Source organism: Fukomys damarensis, unplaced genomic scaffold (assembly GCF_012274545.1).
Source record: "Fukomys damarensis isolate Sample0158 unplaced genomic scaffold, DMR_v1.0_HiC HiC_scaffold_3, whole genome shotgun sequence".
Classification (NCBI taxonomy): domain Eukaryota; kingdom Metazoa; phylum Chordata; class Mammalia; order Rodentia; family Bathyergidae; genus Fukomys; species Fukomys damarensis.
The window spans coordinates 46,225,521-46,237,983 of NW_022900915.1; the positions used below are offsets into that span (position 1 = coordinate 46,225,521).

The 12,463-nt window shown below is 42.6% G+C and overlaps 1 pseudogene; it reads right to left on the reverse strand.

Moving 5' to 3' along the window:
- Positions 1-6,970: 6,970 nt before the first annotated feature.
- Positions 6,971-8,381, reverse strand: LOC104858205 (annotated as a pseudogene).
- Positions 8,382-12,463: the final 4,082 nt, after the last annotated feature.

The window sequence follows — 12,463 nt, forward strand, 5'->3', positions numbered from 1 at the left end:
ACACATAGCAGGAATAGAAAAACCACAGCATATAATTGGGAGGTCAGCCTTTTCTATTGGACAGAGATACAGCCTGTTAGGAAAGACTATCTGAGATTCCCAGAGAAAGGCCAGGAGTGAACATTTCCATCTTGTTCCTCTGTGCTTAGTGTCTGGTCAGGGAGCCATCCAAGAATCCCTGTGGCTGCCTCAGTAGAACAAGCAGGACTGCAAAGGGGAACACCTAGATCTACCTCCTTCTGCTTTTGCACAGGGCACAGGAGAGCAAGAATCCCCTATTCTTTTATATCTCCATGTGGGAAGCAGTGTCACCAGTCCTAATACCACACTTAGGTCCATGAAAATGCTAACTGTGACAGAGAAAATCTAACATAACAAGGTTGAGGAAAGCTTTCTAGTGCTTGACTGGAAGGATCAACTCCAGGCTGGATAAATCTCTGGTTATTGATAGTGTAAAACCCAGCAGACAACAGGCATAGTGAACTAGGCAGAGGGGAAAAAGGAAAAGAAAGGGAATGTGAAGTAGAAAGTTTGTGACCTTTGACAGTTGAGTTGTGTGGATATTTGTGGAGAGAAAGTCTGCAACAAGGACACAGCTGCAGAGCCCAACAGGAGTTAGTGCTCACTGTGCCCTGCGCCAGTGAGACCCTGCAGGCCTGAACACTCTTCCCTGCTCTGGCATTCAGAGTGAGTGCATTTAGAACCTGGATATTTCTGCAGAAGCACCGTGAGGTTTGACACAGTGGCCAGGCATTTTCCGTGCCCTCCTTGCCAGGTACGCTGCGGTTGAGCAGGTGATCCTGGGCCAGTTCCAACTTTTTACCTGCCAAAGTGCTCATCTGTGCTGCAGAGGGGCAGAGCTCATCTTCCAGCCACCCCGAAGTTTTCTTCCCACTGAGAAAGCACCATAGCATCCCGCCTCCCCTCAAAGACTCACGTGAATTCCTTTTCACAAAGGCGTTTAGTCCTAACAGTTTAAGAATTGCCAAACGTACAGTCTTCACTGAGATTTCTGGCAAAGTCTTAGCTGCAAACCCTTGTAAAAATGAAAAGAGAGTTAAACACCTACAACCTCCAATGTCATAAGATTGACATTTCATTCCAATAGTTATAAATGGGATGAAAAAGAATGGGACCAAAGCAAGTCCAAATCCATCAGGGCAAACATTAGTATGGCAGTTCCATGTGTAGCAGCCAAGGCAGCCCGTAGCCCATGACGAACTCCAGAGGTCTTGCTTGGCTTTTCTCCTATGGTTCTTTCAGTGGTCGTGGCTCTCACGGCTTCTCTCTGTAGGTGCCTCTATTCCTCCCTTGCAGTTTTGCTCACACCTTCCATGCTCCTGGCTTCTCCAAAATTCTGGGGTCTCTAACGCATCTTTGGCTTCACACTCACAGCTTCACACATTGCCCTTGAGGACCACCCTGCCTGGCCTCCCAGGCCTTCTTCTAAAATTTTGGTGTAAGCCTTCCTGACCCCACAACTCAGTCATTTGCATGCACCCAAAACCAGCTCCACGTAGCTGATAGAAAGGTCTGCTGCCAGCTGGAGCAGTAGCCAGGCTTCCTTTTCTCTTGGCTGTAGAAGTGCAGTGCCTGGATTGCTGAGTACTCTGAACCTAATGCCAGAGAACAACTTCCCTAAAGCAGCCCTTTTGGAACAACTTCCCTAGGCGGCTGCCATTCTGGAACATGGTGTTTTGGGGCTTTCTTCTCAAAGCAGAGTCTTTCACATTTGCCATTTTTAGGCTGTGAAGGGTGGTGTCCTGCTGCTTCTTCTGTCTTTGCAGTATACAGCTTTACTGGAGCTTCCTTTTTAGCCAAATTGAAAACATTTTAAATCATTCTGCTGGAGTCTTTGCTCTCGATTCTCAACATAGATCTGGCTAAAAGCCCCCAACAGTAGCTATGTCACTGCCTCAATATTCAGCTGATTTGAAATCTCTTCTGCAAGATCAATTAGGTCACCACATCTAATCTGAGTCTCAGGTAAAAAATCTGGACAGGAACAAAATGCAGACAAAGTTTCTGCCAACCCATAACACAAATAATCTGGAGTCCAATAGACAAGACAGTCCTTCCTCCTAGTAGAAACCACCAAGCCTGGTCTTTATTGTCTTAATGGTCTTCTGTGTTCTGACCAGAATCTCCTACACACTACACCCTAGGGCATCCCAGCTCTACTTCTATAGCCAATGTCTCTGAATCTTTCCGAACTCTTTCCCTTCCCATAAGCCAGCTCCAAAGTCCAGGTGATGTCACAGCAATGACCTCGCTCCTGGTACCAAATTTCTGAATTAGTTACATTTATCTCACTGCTGAGACAAAACACCTGACACACAATGTTAAAGAAGAAGAAATTGATTTGGCTTACAGTTCATAGAGTTTTGAGTCCATAATCATCTGGCTTTAACATAGGGAAGGCAAACAGTTGTTGCAAAGTAGAAAAGACACTGGGCACATAAGGCAGCAAAGGTAATAAGGGGGCCTTCACAGCATCTCCCTTCTTCTTTAATTCTTTTATCTTATTCAGACCACTTAGTATAAGTAGCACTCATACCCTTAATCCTACTGCCCTTGACCTTAGCATAATATCATGAGTCAGTTCCAGCCTCACACACTCTAGCTCAAGACCACTAGAGGCTTTAGGGGGCCACATGTAGACTCACATCATAACAGGAATAATAGACTGAGGTCTGGGGGACCTCAGCATCACTGTTCCCCAGGTTTGAGGAGTGTACAGAGGCAGCAATGAATGGGAACAGGAAGTGCCATGCACAAGACACTGAGGCTACAGGAAAAGTCAGAATTGCATAAAAGATAACAACAAAATCAGGCACCTTGGTCCTCAGATTTTATCTTTAAAAGTCCGCCAGAGACTTCTCAATAAGCCACCTCCCAGCCAGGATACAACAAGGAACAGAGTGCAGGCCTCTGTGTCCTCTTTCCTGCTCCACCAGGGACTGCGACTGGGCCATGCCAGGCAAGCAAAGCGGAGTCCTGAAGCTGGATGCTCAAGTGTGAATTTAGGAGGTAAAGTGGGAATTTGCAACAGTGGCTTCTTTCTTTACAGAACTGAGGTGAATGCCTGCTGTTTAACACTTAGTACTATCGAACAGGCACATAAATAACCAGGCTGGGGAAGGCAGGAGGGCTGGTTGGCTTTTTCTAATTTATTCCCCATGCCATGGGGCTCGATAGTCTCAAACTCTTTCACACAGGTGTGGAGTCCTTCTTCCCTCACAATGTGTGCACAGCCACAGGGGACAGGTGGCTGGGAGTCTGTGTCCTGTCCTTGTACCAATGCCCATGATGTACAGCACAAGTGTAATAATAAAAAATAAAAGACAAAAGTTCATGAAATACTTTTTAAAAATATTTGCAGTTGAGAAATGAGAACTACTATCAGTACAATTTTAATTTTAAATTTCTTTGCAGAGTGAGATTAAAAGCCTGTTGTCTTTTATTTTCCTTTGACTCTATTTGTAGCTCTAGCCTGCTTACATAGATTTATTGATTTTCTTTTATTTCCTATTTTCAGAAAGTTGGGATATTTTCTGTATATTAATCTTGAAAGATACAATATTTAATTTTTCCAGCATCTCTTATCTTTTGTTGGTTTAGTGGATTTTATGTCTCAGGAAAGTGTCCTTTTTCTCTGGTGGCTCCTGTCCCTGTTCCCCCTGTTCCCTGGGTTCTTCCTACTTTGAGCAGCCTCTTTGCTCACTGTCTGCAGCTGCAGTCACAGAGCTGCCTACTGAGAAGAAACAACATCTCTCCGAATCCCACTGCACCAAGCAGCCGTCTTCCTATAAAATTGTGACAGTTCAGTGACTTCGAATCTCAATGATTTCAAAGCTTTGAAAGAGAGAAAAAATATTTAGCAAGAACAAGTGTGTACTGTAAATGCTTGCCTCTTTTTAATGACTCAAAAGGAAACATTCAACATCGTTAAACATCAAGAACTTGTAAATTAAATCCACGGTGAAATGCAACTTCAGATCAATGGAATATCTGTGGTGACACAAACCAATTGTTGTATCCAGGGAAGAAATCTTACTCACTGTTGGCTAGAATGTGCACTGATACGTTCATCAGGGAAACCATTATAGTGAACCCTCAAATATTAAAAATAAAAGTACTATATGTTTTAAGATATATAATGCACAGGGAAATTATTGGATACATTTGAGAAAGTTGTCATTTTTACATTTCCTGTTATATTGTCTTATAAAGATTATTAAAAATGCAACTTTTGGTCATCCTGCATTTAAATAATTGGTCTGGTAAGTAGTAATAAGCTTAGGCTTATCTGCAGTGTTCCCCTGCAGCAAAAGCACGTCATAGCAGAAGAAATGTGTACACTTTCATATGTTATATTTCTATGGGGAAATATTAGTACAAATAAGATTCTCAGACACTGGGTGAGTTTTACAGTATTTTGTTGTTTTGTGCACCACCCATGATGTGCCCAGCACAATGATATTTCTAACATTCCAAGGTGTTAATTAAAATGTTGTATGTATTGAAGAAACTATTCTCATCCAATGGTCCATCATGACGTCTTCAGTCACAGTTCTTTCAAATATTTTTTCATCCACAAATGGTCAACATAGTTTTTCTGATATTTTCCTTAAAGTTCTTGTATCAGCTATAAATTAGAGTGCTTCATCTTTTGTGAACTATTATCATTTAGGGCACCAGAAAGATAAATTCCTTAGGAAGAGCCATATGGCACTGTGTCCATGAACCCAGCTGGTAATGCTAACTACAAGCCTGCTCTGGGCCACTAACCAAGCTAGAGATAGGCGATGAACCTGCAACATAAAAATCACAGTTTGATTAAGGAAAGTGAAAGGAAAAGCATTAGAGAAACAATGATCAAACTAGAAAAAGCCAGTGGTGCTCAGGAGCCCATGAGAGGAGAACTCACCTAGTTTGGAGCAAACCTAGGCAAAGGTAACTCCTTGAATAAAACTGCCAAGTCTGAAAAATGTCATTAGATGAGAAATGACCAACAATCTACACAAAATTTGGCTAGACTGCATCAGGTACGCTGGCCTGACCTCATGTTGGCTATAACTTCATAATAATGCTTGCTAGTATGGTTTCTCTAAACACCTTAGATGCACAGCAGAAAGGTCCCAGCAGCCCTTGTCCTTTGTGGCAGAGTTGAGTCCTTCTTTGTGTGTTTTCACCCAGTTCCTTCACCTCTGTCTGCTCAGGAAATCTCCTCTCTCTCATTATCTTCAGGGTAAATCTCACAATAGCTCCCAGCCATAGACCACTCCCAGTTCAGTGGTTAGCATCATTGCCTCTTTCCTATATCCCCTAGTCTGTACTGATTTTGCTTTTTTCTGCTTTCCCTCCATTTGAAATTCTTCCATCTTTCTTTTTTAGAGTCAGTGCTCTCCATCATATAAAATAAAGCTTAGATACAATCCTGCTGTAAACAATGTATAGTCTTCCATATAGTCACATCCATTTCAAGGCCATTTGTTGCCTGCAATTTCATTCCAAGTACCTGAAACTTAATTTAGCTTTTCTTTAAGCAGAAGTATGGACACACAGTGTAGATGAATTCTACTGTCTCCATCTCTTCTCACTAGACTTCCAGGACACAACCAGTCACAGAATTCAGCATATAATTGGTTTGGGAAACCAAAGTGAAAGATAGAAAGACAGAAGTGTGTTGAGATTTTGCTTTTGGACTGTTAGTAATAGGAAAGAAATATAGTAATACCTCGGTTCATTAAAGTTTCATTTTTTGTTTTGTTTTTGGTATTGGGGATTGAACCGAGGACATAGCACTTACAAGGCAGGCAGTGGCACCACTGAGTTAAATCCCTGGCTCTTCATGAATGTTTCTGTTCACAAATAATTTGGTTCCCCACAAGAAGCATTCATCAAACTGTGGCTGCTGTTTGTGATCTCCACATTGAGTAATGAAGAGGACAGCAGTCATCTGCCCTGAATGAACATGAATCAGCCTCTTACCCAAAATCATCGAATTAACTTTGTGAAAAAGGAAACACTGTATAACCTAAATTTAGCTCTCTAAGTTTGTATAATTCTACGACAGAACGTTAGGACCATCACCTCGCTCCTTTCCTAAGTATAGCAGACTATTCATATGAGCTCACACGGCTTGTCACATCTCTCCTTTACTAAAAATGACCAAGTGTTCCATTTGTCTTGGAGAGGCAAACCTTATCTCTGATATCTCAATGTCCTGCTTGTTCCCAGCATGGAGAGAAAGAAGATCCTACGAGGTTATCAGAAATGAGGTCAGCATGTACCTGGCCCATCACACATGGACCCTACTGGTTCCATCGCCTATTTGAACAGACATGAAGCTTACTTCCCAGCCACATAGTAATAGGCGTGAAGAGATTGTTATGGGAATTCTCCCTAAAGATCCAACATCGCCAGGTGAAGAAATCTGACTGTTCAGACAGATGTGTCAGTGTGGAGAGCAAGTCTACATAATTTTGGGGGAAAATAATTTCACAATTAAATCATGATTAGGGCCTGCTTTTCCTGCCTGTAGGTCAGCTGTGACAGGTTGAGACATAACTCCATTTTGGCCTTCCGTCACAGCTGAGATTCAATGGTCTCACGATGCTGTGATGCTCCAGGACAAGATTACACCAGCTGAGGACATCCTTGGAAGAACAAAATCTTCATCTGCATAGCGCCTCATCGTTCTGACTATTGCCTCTGCGGCCTCTGAGTCACCTTTTACATTTGCTGTTCTCCTGGTGTACTGAGCTCTCTGCCCTGAGCCATCTGTTACCTTTGTTTCTCCTGATGGACTGAAAAAGGTGTGGCAAAATTTCGGGCTTTCCTCTTTGCTGCCCAGAGCAGCACTGATCAGGTCCAAAGCTCAGCTGCTTCTCTAAGTCTTCTTTCTTCTATCTTTTCCAATAAATTAATTTCCCTTGTGCTGTCCTGGCTTGCAGGAAACTAGGATTTACTGTAGAGATGGTGAGATGGTAGTAGTATCTCTTGCCCTTGTTTTGTACATGTCAAGGAATGAAAAGTCCAACATGTATGAGGCAAAGCTCTTGTAATTTGCATAGTGACACCAGGTTCTCTGCAGTCTCCTCAGTGCCTTCTGCATGTCCTTGTTCCTCAGACTGTAGATGAGAGGATTCACAGTGGGAGGCACCACTGTGTAGAAGACAGAAACCAGCAAATCCAAGGATGATGGAGATTTGGGCAGGGGGTGCAAATAGGCAAAAAACCCAGAAGAGAGAAACAAAGTCACCACCACCAGGTGAGGCAGGCACGTGGAGAAGGCTTTAGAACGGCCTTCTCGGGAGGGCATCTTCAGCACGGTGGAGAAGATGTGGACGTAAGAAACATCCATGAACACAAAGCAGCCAAGGTCCAACAGGAGGCTGAGACCAATGACTAGCAGCTCCCAGATGTTATAGAAACAGGCAAGGGAGAGCAGCTGTGGGACGTCACAGAAGAACTGGTGGACTTCAAGAGGTCCACACATGGGCACAGAGAAGGTAGCAGCTGTGTGCAGAACTGCATTGAGACCTCCGCTGACCCACGAGTAGGCTGCCATCTGCACACAGGCTTGGTGGCTCATGATGCTCCCATATCGGAGTGGGTGGCAGATGGCTACATAGCGGTCATAGGACATAACTGTGAGCAGAGCCACCTCCGTGTGTCTAAGAGGAGGATGAAGAAGACCTGTGCCACACACCCGAGGAAGGAGATGAGGTTGAGGCTCATCAGAGAGTTCGCGATGGACTTGGGGACCGTGGTGGAAATGAGGCACAGGTCCAGGAAGGACAAATTCTTCAGGAAGAAGTACATGGGGCTGTGCAAGTGGGGGTCCTTGGTGGTGAGCGTGATGATGAGAAGATTGCCCAGCAGGGCCACCAGGTAAATCACCAGGAAGAGCACAGCATGTAGGATCTGCAGCTCGCGGATGCTAGAGAATGCTGAGGGAGAACGTGGTTCCTGAAGAGAAGTTGTCCATTTCTCTAGAGCTTTACTCCACTCTGTGAAAATAAAGTGAGTGATGTGAGAATTAATTAGAAGTACAGCCTGCTCTGTTTTCTTCATTTGTCTTCCTCTGACTAATAGTTTCAAGTTTCAGAAAATTTGAGATCAGAAATGATACAAAAAAGACCCTCTGGAGGCCACTTAACCAGGGTGGGCACCTTCCCTGTGCACCAGGACAGGGTGAACGCAGAGCCCCACTTTGCCCTCCTACCTCTGCCTCTTTCCCACAGGGTTCCTCCTGTCCAGACCTGGCGATGCCCAGACCCCGGAGCAGTAGGGTTGCGTCTCTGATTGGAGACCTGGGTGAGCAACCTTGCAAGAGTCCTCGCCTCCAGGAGGATGAAGCAGGTGCCTCTCATCTCACCATACTCATTCTTATAGTAACAGTGATATGAACACCTTGTCAGCAGGGGTAGGAAAGTCCTTGCATGACTGATGTAAAACAGGAAGTGCTGGACAGGAGAAGTGAGGATCTTTTTTCCTGAAACACCAGCAGATTTCACACAGCCAGCTCATCCTGAGGCAACCGGGGGTGGCCAACTCCAACTGCATGGGGGAGCTGCTGCACACACCGCCATCTGTCCCCAGGCTGGCACTTGGGCTAAGGCTTTTCTGAATCAATGATGTTACACTCCTTTTATTCACTACTGATGACTGAACCAAGAACTTCCTACTGAGCTCTATCATAACCCTCTGAAGGACTTGCTAATTCGTCCAGGCTGGAGTTGAACTTGTGATCCTCCTGCCTCAGACCTCCCAGCATGCTGGGATTGTGAGCATGGATAGCTGAGACGTCACCTTTGCTGCTCACCTGAGGGGAACTGTGTCAAGTACTTTGTGGACATCTCATCTCCAAGTCTAGTCCTTCAGGATCAGGTCACTCTTAGGCATTAGGCAGGCTGGTCCACACCAGGGGTGCTTTAGTTGGAGAAATGCAGTGCTGAGAAGGAGTATTCCTGAGCAGGGACCTGCACCAGCCACACTGGATCAGGCCCCTGTGCCCTTTGCTGTAACTCACTCAGTAGCTGAATGTAGTCCTGTTGTCTGACTCTACACTGGGGCCTGTTTGGAGCTCCAGGAATCAGCCACAATTTAAGCAGGACAGGACTGGGATGGGGACACAGGTGTCCTGGCCCTGTCCTACCTCAGCACTAGTAGCCTAATGTAATACCCAGGACACAAGCTGGCTGAGCTCAATGTGTGCTACCAGGAGATGGTGCTGAGAAGACAACACAAAGAAGACAACAACAGAAGATAACAGGCCAGCTCTGTCCTACACTCCCTGCTACTTCTGAGCTCTGAAGCCAAACTCTTAAACACAGCACAAAGACAAGACTGAAAGAGGCTCTTACAGAAGGGGGCATGGCAGACCAGGGGCAGAAGGAGACACACTTTGAGGTGGGAGCTATCAACTTCCTTGGAGGGGTTTAGCTGGGAGCAGGAAAGTGCCCCACCCAGTCTGCAGCAGGCCACTGAGAGCCTTGAGTGGCTGCCTGGGCTTCTGTGGGGTTAAGTGATTCTGCTGGGGTTGGGCAGCAGATACCCTGGGAGTCAAACCAAGTTTAGCACATATTATCCTTGGGCGTAAGGCGACTTCTCAGGAGACACCTCATTACTGAGAGTGGCTGGGAGATCTCAGAAGAAATCATTCCAGCTTTGACCTGGGCCACCACTGCTCAGCACTGGAGTAAGAGAATCGAAATGTCTCTTCACTTTGATGTACAGACACTCAACCGTCAGCCTGAGCAAGTTTTAAGAAGTGTATGAGCAATTTTCTTAATTTTCAAGTGAGATATAGGTTATTAAATTTTCCCTCCTATATTGATTGTGTTGCTTTAGGCTTTCTATGTATTAGGAAACAGGCAATAAAACATTATGCTTCTTTACTATAAAAAATTACAGAAATGGGTTTTGGTTTTATCTTTATCTTGCATGACTACATTTTCTCCATGAAGTTTTATTTTTTAGTCAACTTGCCATTAATATTTTTCTTTACTACTCTTCTCTTAGACCTCTTGATTGGAAATATTTTGTCTTTGTTCTTATTTTGAGTCATGCTCCCAAGAAAGAAGCAGAAACATCTTTCTATTTATTTTTTAAATCACATCAATTTGTTTTTCTTTCTACCTACTCAGGCATCACTGGAGGGTTTGCATCTCCTCTATTTCCACGAATTAGCTAGAAACGTACTAATCTCTCGTGGAGTTGCTCTTTACACAGCACAGACAGATACCATACGTAATTTGATCTTGTATACCTGTTTTGTTTCACCCAACATTTTCCAGGTGCTGCGTTTTCTCACAAACGTTTGGAATTTTTCATTCATTATAGCTCATGAGTACTCTGTGACATATGTAATCCACAGTTCCCTCATCCATTCATCTGTTAACCGGCCTACAAGCTGCTTTCAGGATTTTGCTATCATGAATTGTGCTACAATCAACAGCGATATGGATGTATCCTGTAGTATGATGTCTTTAGCCCTTTTGGGAAGGTGCCAAGAATGAGAATTCCTGGATCAGTGACAATTTTGGGGTTCAGTCCTTTGAGAATCGTCCATATCGATCCCCACAATGGTTGTACTAGTTTACATTCCTACCAACAATGCACAAGAGCTCCCTCTTCATCACAGCCACACATACAATTGTTATTCTTTGACTTCCTGATGATTGCCATTCTTTGTGGAGGAAGATGGAATCTTAATGTTGCTTTAATTTTTACTTTTCTAACAGCTAGACTTTACTAATATGTTTTCATATGTTTGTTGGCCATTTGCTGTCTTCTGGGAAGTGTCCTTTGTTCTTACATGTGAACTTTTATGTTTCACGTTTGGATCTTTTATTTTAGGGGCTCTGATTTTTTAGTTCATTCTATATTCTATGTACTAGGTTTCTGGGGTAGTTCCTTATAAGCCTCTGGATTTCAGAAAGTCTTTTTTCTATTCTAAATATATTGGCTTGGGCATTTTATTCTTTTAGTAAGATTAGCTGGAGATTTGTCTAGTTATTCTTTTGAAGAAACAACTCTACAATTCATGGATTCATTGACTTGTAATTTTCTTGTCAAATTCATTAATTTCTGCTCCAATTTTTATAATCTCCCTTCTGTACCCATCTTGAATTTAAATATTATTTTATTTCCTAAGACTAAGAATAACTAGCAACTCTTTTTACTTTTCTGGCTTTTCTCTGGACCATGATAATCACTGCTTTTCTTGAAGATTTTCAATTTGATGCAATCCATTTTTTTTTAATTCTCACTCATTTCCTATGCTATGCAAGTCTTCCTTAGGCAGTCTTTGGCAGGATCTTTGATATCAAATATTTCCTTATTATTTTATCCAACAGCCTCAAAGTTTCAGGCATTATATTTAGGCCTTTGTTCCACTCTGAATTAATTTTTGAACTGGATGAGAGAGAGTTCTAGTTCCAATCTCCTACGTGTGGACATCAACATTTCCCTGTGCCATTGGTGGAACCTGTGTTTTCTCCAATTTACATTTCTGTCCCGTGTCAAGAACCAAATGGCTCTATCAGCCTGGTTTTCTCTCTTGTGTTGTGTATTACACTCCATTGGTCACTGTGTCTATTTTTGTGGCACTATCACACTGTTTTTGTTACTGTGGCTTTGTATAATATTTGAAATCAGTTACTGTGATGCCTCTAGCACTGCTCTTTTTGCTGTTTTATTTTGCTATTTTGGGTGTTTATGTCTCCATATGAACTTTGAGATTTTTTTTCTTTTTACCTAGTCTAAGGATAATATCACTAGATTTTGATGGAGATTACACAGAATATGTAGACTGCTTTTGATAAAGTGGCAATTTTTAACAATATCTATTCTTCCTATGAACATGTTAGGTTTTTCTATCTTCTACTGTGTTCAGGTCATTTCATTTTTTTTTTTAGTTTTTATTGCCCCAGATGAATAATATATGCAAAGAGATGAAGTTTACAAAGAATGAAAAGGAATTATTGGAAATCAGCAACTGTGTAAGAGTGGAGATTATCTTTCATGGGTTCACTGACAGACTGAACATGAATGAGGAAAGAGCAATTAACATTAAAATATAGAGAGAAAAGGAACTAGGAAACAAAATATAATGCTAAAGAAAACATGACAATTGCAGAGATAAAGAATATGAGCACTGAGACTGTCAAAAGAAGAAAATTGAGTATCCAATGTGAAATCAATAATTACAAAGACTTTCTTACTATGATGTGCCAACAATAAATACAAAAGTAAATTGCATTATATACGTAATGAAACCCAACAGATTTACATCTAGATGTATCATGTAAAAATTGCAGAAACATGAAAAATAAAAAAAAAATCAAGAAAGTAGCAAAAAGTGAGAAAAATCACCTCAGAAGATGAAAAACACTGATTACATTCTACTTTTCTTCAGAGGACACCCAGGCAAGGAAGGTGGAGTGAGTAA